At 59.5% G+C, this 6,844-nt stretch overlaps 2 non-coding genes across 2 annotated transcripts; both read right to left on the minus strand.

Moving 5' to 3' along the window:
- Positions 1-262: 262 nt before the first annotated feature.
- LOC142795284 (5.8S ribosomal RNA) lies at positions 263-415 on the minus strand. Its single transcript, XR_012892917.1, has one exon. It is a non-coding gene; the product is annotated as a 5.8S ribosomal RNA (ribosomal RNA).
- A 1,719-nt stretch (positions 416-2,134) lies between these two features.
- Positions 2,135-3,949, minus strand: LOC142795287 (small subunit ribosomal RNA). Its single transcript, XR_012892919.1, has one exon. It is a non-coding gene; the product is annotated as a small subunit ribosomal RNA (ribosomal RNA).
- Positions 3,950-6,844: the final 2,895 nt, after the last annotated feature.

The following is a 6,844-nucleotide window of genomic DNA, read 5'->3' on the forward strand; positions in this document are numbered from 1 at the left end:
CCTCGACCGCACTTTCCCTGCAGGCTTCCTTCCGACTCGAAGTCCTGCGGCGGTCTCAACGAGGTGCCACATCCTCAATGCAGTCGGTCGCCCCCGTTTCGGTTGGGCTCTGGCACGACGGTCGCCACCGTCTCGCCCTTGAGTGGCCGCTGTTGGCGCTCGCTGTGAGGTGTTCAGCGTGCTGTCCGTGTTGCCGACGCGGTCAAAACGAGTCGACGGCTCACGTTCCCTTGTGCGCCGAAGGCTCTCTTGATATGTGATCCGACCCTCAGACAGACGAAGCCAAGGGAAGACCCAAGGCCGCAATGTGCGTTCAAAGAATCAGTGCTCAGTGTGTCCTGCAATTCACACCAAGTCTCGCAGCTGGCTGCGTTCTTCATCGACCCGAGAACCGAGTGATCCACCGCTTAGAGTCGTGAAAAAGTGTTTGTTCAATTCCGTACAGTCAAAACCAAACGTTTCTGGCACTCGGCCAAACAGTGGCCAAGAAGGGCGCTTTTCAGCGCACGCTTGGACTCCAAAACTCTGCCGCGCCTTTTTCGGCTGCCGCAAATCGAGCAAACGGTGTGTTTCGGACGGCGTTTCGCTTCCGCTACTTGCGAGTGCTTTCGTGGTCCACCCCTCTATAAATACTCGGGAGGCGTCGAAGCCGGTTCTCCAAGCCGGACCCGTAGGTATCGTTGTGTGCTCGCTCTCATTGGCCCGCCTAACCAGAAAATGCCTGCGGTACACCCATTTGGATAAGAGTGCACGCAGATGCGGGCCTCGACGGCTACACATTTCCTCGGGCGGCCGCCTCCCGGCCTCCGTGGAGCGCGGGATGCACGGTCCCATCGACAAGCCTCTCCCGTTTTTACCGTGGCGTCGCGGTTCACCACGGCGGGCGGGTCGGTCTCCTCCGCATAAAAAGGGGGACCCCCGCTTTTTGTTCCACGAAATCGCACAAGCTTTTTTCGCATCCACGGTTTGCCACCGCACACCAAAATGCCGATCCGGCTGCCTACTTTAGCCAACAGGTGGAGCCAGGCGCGCCGTACTTGCGCGGCACTTCCCACGTCCACCGAAGTCGGTGCCAAGGACCACTTTCGGCGCCGGAGCCGCGTACGAGCCTACTCGAGGCGGAAGAACGAAGCCAGCAAGGGCCTGGCCGCAAGTGCGTTCAATTGTCGGGACGTCCAAGTCCCTCGTTCTTCCGTGCTTCCTCTTTCGGCAAGTCGTTGCGGCACCTTCCCAAAGCGCGCAGACCCGCTAATCGCGACGAGCGCGACGTGGCCGTGCCGCCTTTCCCTCGGCAGCAAGCAAAACGCCTGGCAACGTCGACGCTCCCCTAACCGCGATCTCGCACCGTGTTTCGTGTGGCGAATTCAAAAGCCGGCCGGCGCTGCTGCAACCATTACGGTCGGTACGCATACGCCGCGGAGGGCGGGACGGTCATCGGAGCGTGCGGTTCCTCCATCGAGTACTGCGCACCTCGGCCGTCGCATCGCCGTGCCATGACCGGCCGCGCGTCAACGCGAACCGGTGCCAGCGAGATCCCTCGCCTGCAAGAACCGACCGGCAGCCTCCGTCACCCGAGGACGCGGAGGCGCTTGCCGCGGACGGCGGGACGGTATGCACTGGTGCACAGCGGACCCGTCACATCGCCAGTTCCTTGACCGACCGCCGACGCTTGTGCCGTTCCTCTCGTACTTGGCAGTCGCCGCGCGATTGTCGGGTCTCGTTCTTGCACGCTCGAACGGTCGGGAGGGCACTCGGCTGGCGTTTCGGGAACGCGCAGCCTCGCCTTCTACCGACGTAACCACGACTCGCCGTTCGCGCTCCGCCGCTCCTGTTTACAGTACTAGGCGGTCCCGCAGCGGTCGGGTCGCGCATTTCGAGCGCTTCGAGCCACGGTGCAGTGGCGGGTCGAAAGCCGACCTATGAGTGCGTTGCGCCGTTTGTACCCGCGTCCGCCACCTGGCCGACCGTCCAAGGTCGCGGTGTTGGCGTCCGCTGGGCGCAACAATTTGTCACGGGGTGCCGCTCCACATTCAGGCAGCCCCGTGGGGAAAAGCCGACCCCGCGTCCAAACGGGGTCAGCGGCAGAAAGTGTCGGGCGCAGACGCAGCTGAGGCGCTCACCCTTCACAATCCGTTAATGATCCTTCCGCAGGTTCACCTACGGAAACCTTGTTACGACTTTTACTTCCTCTAAATGATCAAGTTTGGTCATCTTTCCAACAGACCGGCGCAACCGAAAGGCCGCGCCGGACATCGGTCCGAAGACCTCACTAAATCATTCAATCGGTAGTAGCGACGGGCGGTGTGTACAAAGGGCAGGGACGTAATCAACGCGAGCTTATGACTCGCGCTTACTGGGAATTCCTCGTTCAAGGGGAACAATTGCAAGCCCCTATCCCAATCACGAAAGAAGTTCCACGGGTTACCCAGTCTTTTCAGACAGGGATAAAGACACGCTGCTTCCTTCAGTGTAGCGCGCGTGCGGCCCCGGACATCTAAGGGCATCACAGACCTGTTATTGCTCTGTTTCGTGCGGCTAGGAGCCGCTTGTCCCTCTAAGAAGGTTGTAAGGTGCTGGGAACCCCGCACCTATTTAATAGGCTAGAGTCTCGTTCGTTATCGGAATTAACCAGACAAATCGCTCCACCAACTAAGAACGGCCATGCACCACCATCCACCGAATCAAGAAAGAGCTCTCAATCTGTCAATCCTCCCAGTGTCCGGGCCGGGTAAGTTTTCCCGTGTTGAGTCAAATTAAGCCGCAGGCTCCACTCCTGGTGGTGCCCTTCCGTCAATTCCTTTAAGTTTCAGCTTTGCAACCATACTTCCCCCGGAACCCAAATACTTTGGTTTCCCGGAAGCTGCCCGCCGAGTCATTTGAGTAACTCAGGCGGATCGCTGGTTGGCATCGTTTATGGTCAGAACTAGGGCGGTATCTGATCGCCTTCGAACCTCTGACTTTCGTTCTTGATCAATGAAAACATTCTTGGCAAATGCTTTCGCAGTAGTTCGTCTTGCGACGGTCCAAGAATTTCACCTCTAGCGCCGCAATACGAATGCCCCCGTCCGTCCCTCTTAATCATTACCTCGTATTCCAAAAACCAACAGAACAGAAACGAGGTCTTGTTCTATTATTCCATGCAAGTTTATTCAGGCGACTCGCCTGCGTTGAGCACTCTAATTTTTTCAAAGTAAAAGCACCGGCCATCTCGAGGCACACAATGAAGTGCACCAAGAAAGAACCGGCATGATGTTCAGTCCGAGCCGTCGCATCGGGTAGATGCACTACTCGTCTGGAACTGAGATCCAACTACGAGCTTTTTAACCGCAGCAGCTTTAGTATACGCTATTGGAGCTGGAATTACCGCGGCTGCTGGCACCAGACTTGCCCTCCAATTGATCCTCGTTAAAGGATTTAGAGTGTACTCATTTCAATTACGGGGCCTCAAAAGAGTCCCGTATTGTTATTTTTCGTCACTACCTCCCCGTGCCGGGAGTGGGTAATTTGCGCGCCTGCTGCCTTCCTTGGATGTGGTAGCCGTTTCTCAGGCTCCCTCTCCGGAATCGAACCCTGATTCTCCGTTACCCGTAACAACCATGGTAAGCAAGTAACCTACCATCGAAAGTTGATAAGGCAGACACTTGAAAGAAACGTCGCCGGCTCGTGGCCATGCGATCAGCACAAAGTTATCCAGAGTCACCACACAATACGGGCCGAAACCCGATCGATCTTGGTCTAATAAAAGCACCCGTTACCCAAAGGGCTCCAGGCTCACTGCATGTATTAGCTCTAGAATTGCCACAGTTATCCAAGTAGGAAGAAACGATCTAAGGAACCATAACTGATTTAATGAGCCATTCGCGGTTTCGCCTTATTTCGGCATGTACTTAGACATGCATGGCTTAATCTTTGAGACAAGCATATGATTACTGGCAGGATCAACCAGGTAATCGTTCGACTGCGCGTCCGTCCTCGCCCTCGGCGGGCCGGACGCAGTCTGTGTGCGGCGGAGGCCACCTTCAGGCGCCCCAACACGCTTATTTTGCACTCCGAGATGACGGCGTTCGAGCTCGCTACGGCACAACCTTCCCGAAAGACGAGTGGGAGCCGTGCGGCAAGAAGCACGTTCATGCTCGCTCTTTTTCGTTGCATCGACTCGGTCGCGCCGTGCGGGTTGCCCAAGCCCGCTGCACTGTCGGTGGACCGGCCGGAACTAGCAACGGAGCCGAGACTGCAAAGCCGCCAGACGACGGGTCACGCCCGCGTCTTCGGCGCTTTCGCATCTGAATCGCCCGAGGACGACACGGAACACACCTCGATATCGTGGTAAAACGGCACCGTCCGACAACCAGCCCCTAACGCATCAAGCGGATGAGGCTGCAGACGACTGCCGTGGATTCCCCTGGAGCAGACCCGAGGACACGCTTGACGAGGCCGAAGCCCGCCGCATATCAGACACCCGGTCGCTTTCGCGTACGCCGCTCACGAGAACCCCCACATAATAGCAGCGATAAGTACCCAGACCTCCTTGGGCCCTAATACGAGCGTACTCGAGAAAATTTCACCGCGGGTGTGCCCCGAAACGTGTGGCATGTTGAGCGTGCCACAAGTCTACGTCGCTCTCAAACCCGCCGAGGTCGTAGAATTTGCGACCCTACTCACGAAATTCCCACCGAGGATACGGCCGCAAACGTACCGCACCTTGGGTAGGCCACGAGTTTGTGCAACACTACGCTGACGGCACAGCACCGAGGTCGTGCGCGCACGCACGGGAAAATTCCGCCGCGGTTTCTGCCGAAAACGTGAGGCACCACGACTCTCCGCAAGTTCGCGTCGACTGCGAAAGACCGAAGTCGTGAACGACGTGTCCGCTACTCGCCGCCGACACGCTGGACACCAAACGTACAACGACTCGACGGCGTCGTAGAGGCCCACGACGCGGTTTTCCTTAACGACGTCTCGGCGTGGCACCGACAGGTTAGAACGGCCGACCAACGTTCCCTGTCCGCCGTTCGGCTCAGTCGAAGGGCTCGGCGACTTCGGCAACGCTGCGAAGCCGCACGGTGACGCACGCCATGTCCCCATTTTTTTTTTTCTTTCTGCGTCTGCCGGGGTGCCCCTATAATAGCAGCGATAAGCACCCAGACCGCCGTGGGTCGCTCGCCCCGGCTGACGTGGTTTTTCGTACTCCTGCGGCGGTCGCCGTCAAGCACGTCCAAATACGCTACTTTCGTGGGCGCATTCACGCTCTTTCGCTTCGCCGGAGTGCCAGCACTCACTCTGCCAAAAACGGCGAACATCCGAGCGGCGGTTCCCACTTTTGCGTCGGCGTCGCAAACCCCGCCCCGGCAGACGAGGTTTGCCGTACTCGTGCGACGGTGGCCGGCGGGCACGTCGAAAGACGCCGATATCGTGCGCGAATTGGCGCACCTTGGCTTCACCGGAGTGCCGCCACTGACTCCTCCAAAAACGGCGAAGATCCGAGCGGCGCTTCCCACTTTCGCATCGGCGTCCCGAACTCCGCCCCGGCTGACGCGGTTTACCGTACTCGTGCGACGGTCGCCGGCGAGCACGTGGAAAGACGCCGATATCGTGCCCGAATCGGCTCCGTTCGGCTTCGCCGGAGTGCCAGCACTGGCTCGGCGAAAGACGACGAACATCCGAGCGACGGTTCTCACTATTGCGTACGCGTCGCAAACCCCGCCCCGGCAGACGCACTTTGCCGTACTCGTGCGACGGTCGCCGGCGAGCACGTAGAAAGACGCCGATATCGTGCCGGAATCGGCCCCGTTTGGCTTCGCCGGAGTGCCAGCACTCACTCGGCCACAAACGGCGAACATCCGAGCGGCGGTTCCCACTTAGCCGTCGGCGTCCCGAACTCCGCCCCGGCAGACGCGGTTGCCGAGCTCGTGCGACTAGCGACCGCGAAGCCGTCTCGCGACGCCGCTTTCGTGCGCGGCTCCCACTGCGACCTGGGTCACCCGAGGTCGACGAGCAAAAAAGAATGTCGAAAAAAATTTTTTTTTTTTTTGCGTCTGCCGGGGTGCCCCTATAATAGCAGCGATAAGCACCCAGACCGCCATGGGTCGCTCGCCCCGGCTGACGTGGTTTTTCGTTTTCCTGCGGTGGTCGTCGTCAAGCACGTCCAAACACGCCACTTTCGTGGGCGCATTCGCGCTCTTTCGCTTCGCCGGAGTGCCAGCACTCACTCTGCCAAAAACCGGCGAACATCCGAGCGGCGGTTCCCACTTTTGCGTCGGCGTCGCAAACCCCGCCCCGGCAGACGAGGTTTGCCGTACTCGTGCGACGGTGGCCGGCGGGCACGTCGAAAGACGCCGATATCGTGCGCGAATTGGCGCACCTTGGCTTCACCGGAGTGCCGCCACTGACTCCTCCAAAAACGGCGAAGATCCGAGCGGCGCTTCCCACTTTCGCATCGGCGTCCCGAACTCCGCCCCGGCTGACGCGGTTTACCGTACTCGTGCGACGGTCGCCGGCGAGCACGTGGAAAGACGCCGATATCGTGCCCGAATCGGCTCCGTTCGGCTTCGCCGGATTGCCAGCACTGGCTCGGCGAAAGACGACGAACATCCGAGCGACGGTTCTCACTATTGCGTACGCGTCGCAAACCCCGCCCCGGCAGACGCACTTTGCCGTACTCGTGCGACGGTCGCCGGCGAGCACGTAGAAAGACGCCGATATCGTGCCGGAATCGGCCCCGTTTGGCTTCGCCGGAGTGCCAGCACTCACTCGGCCACAAACGGCGAACATCCGAGCGGCGGTTCCCACTTAGCCGTCGGCGTCCCGAACTCCGCCCCGGCAGACGCGGTTGCCGAGCTCGTGC

The sequence above is a fragment of the Rhipicephalus microplus genome, unplaced genomic scaffold (genome assembly GCF_043290135.1).
Source record: "Rhipicephalus microplus isolate Deutch F79 unplaced genomic scaffold, USDA_Rmic scaffold_602, whole genome shotgun sequence".
Taxonomy (NCBI): domain Eukaryota; kingdom Metazoa; phylum Arthropoda; class Arachnida; order Ixodida; family Ixodidae; genus Rhipicephalus; species Rhipicephalus microplus.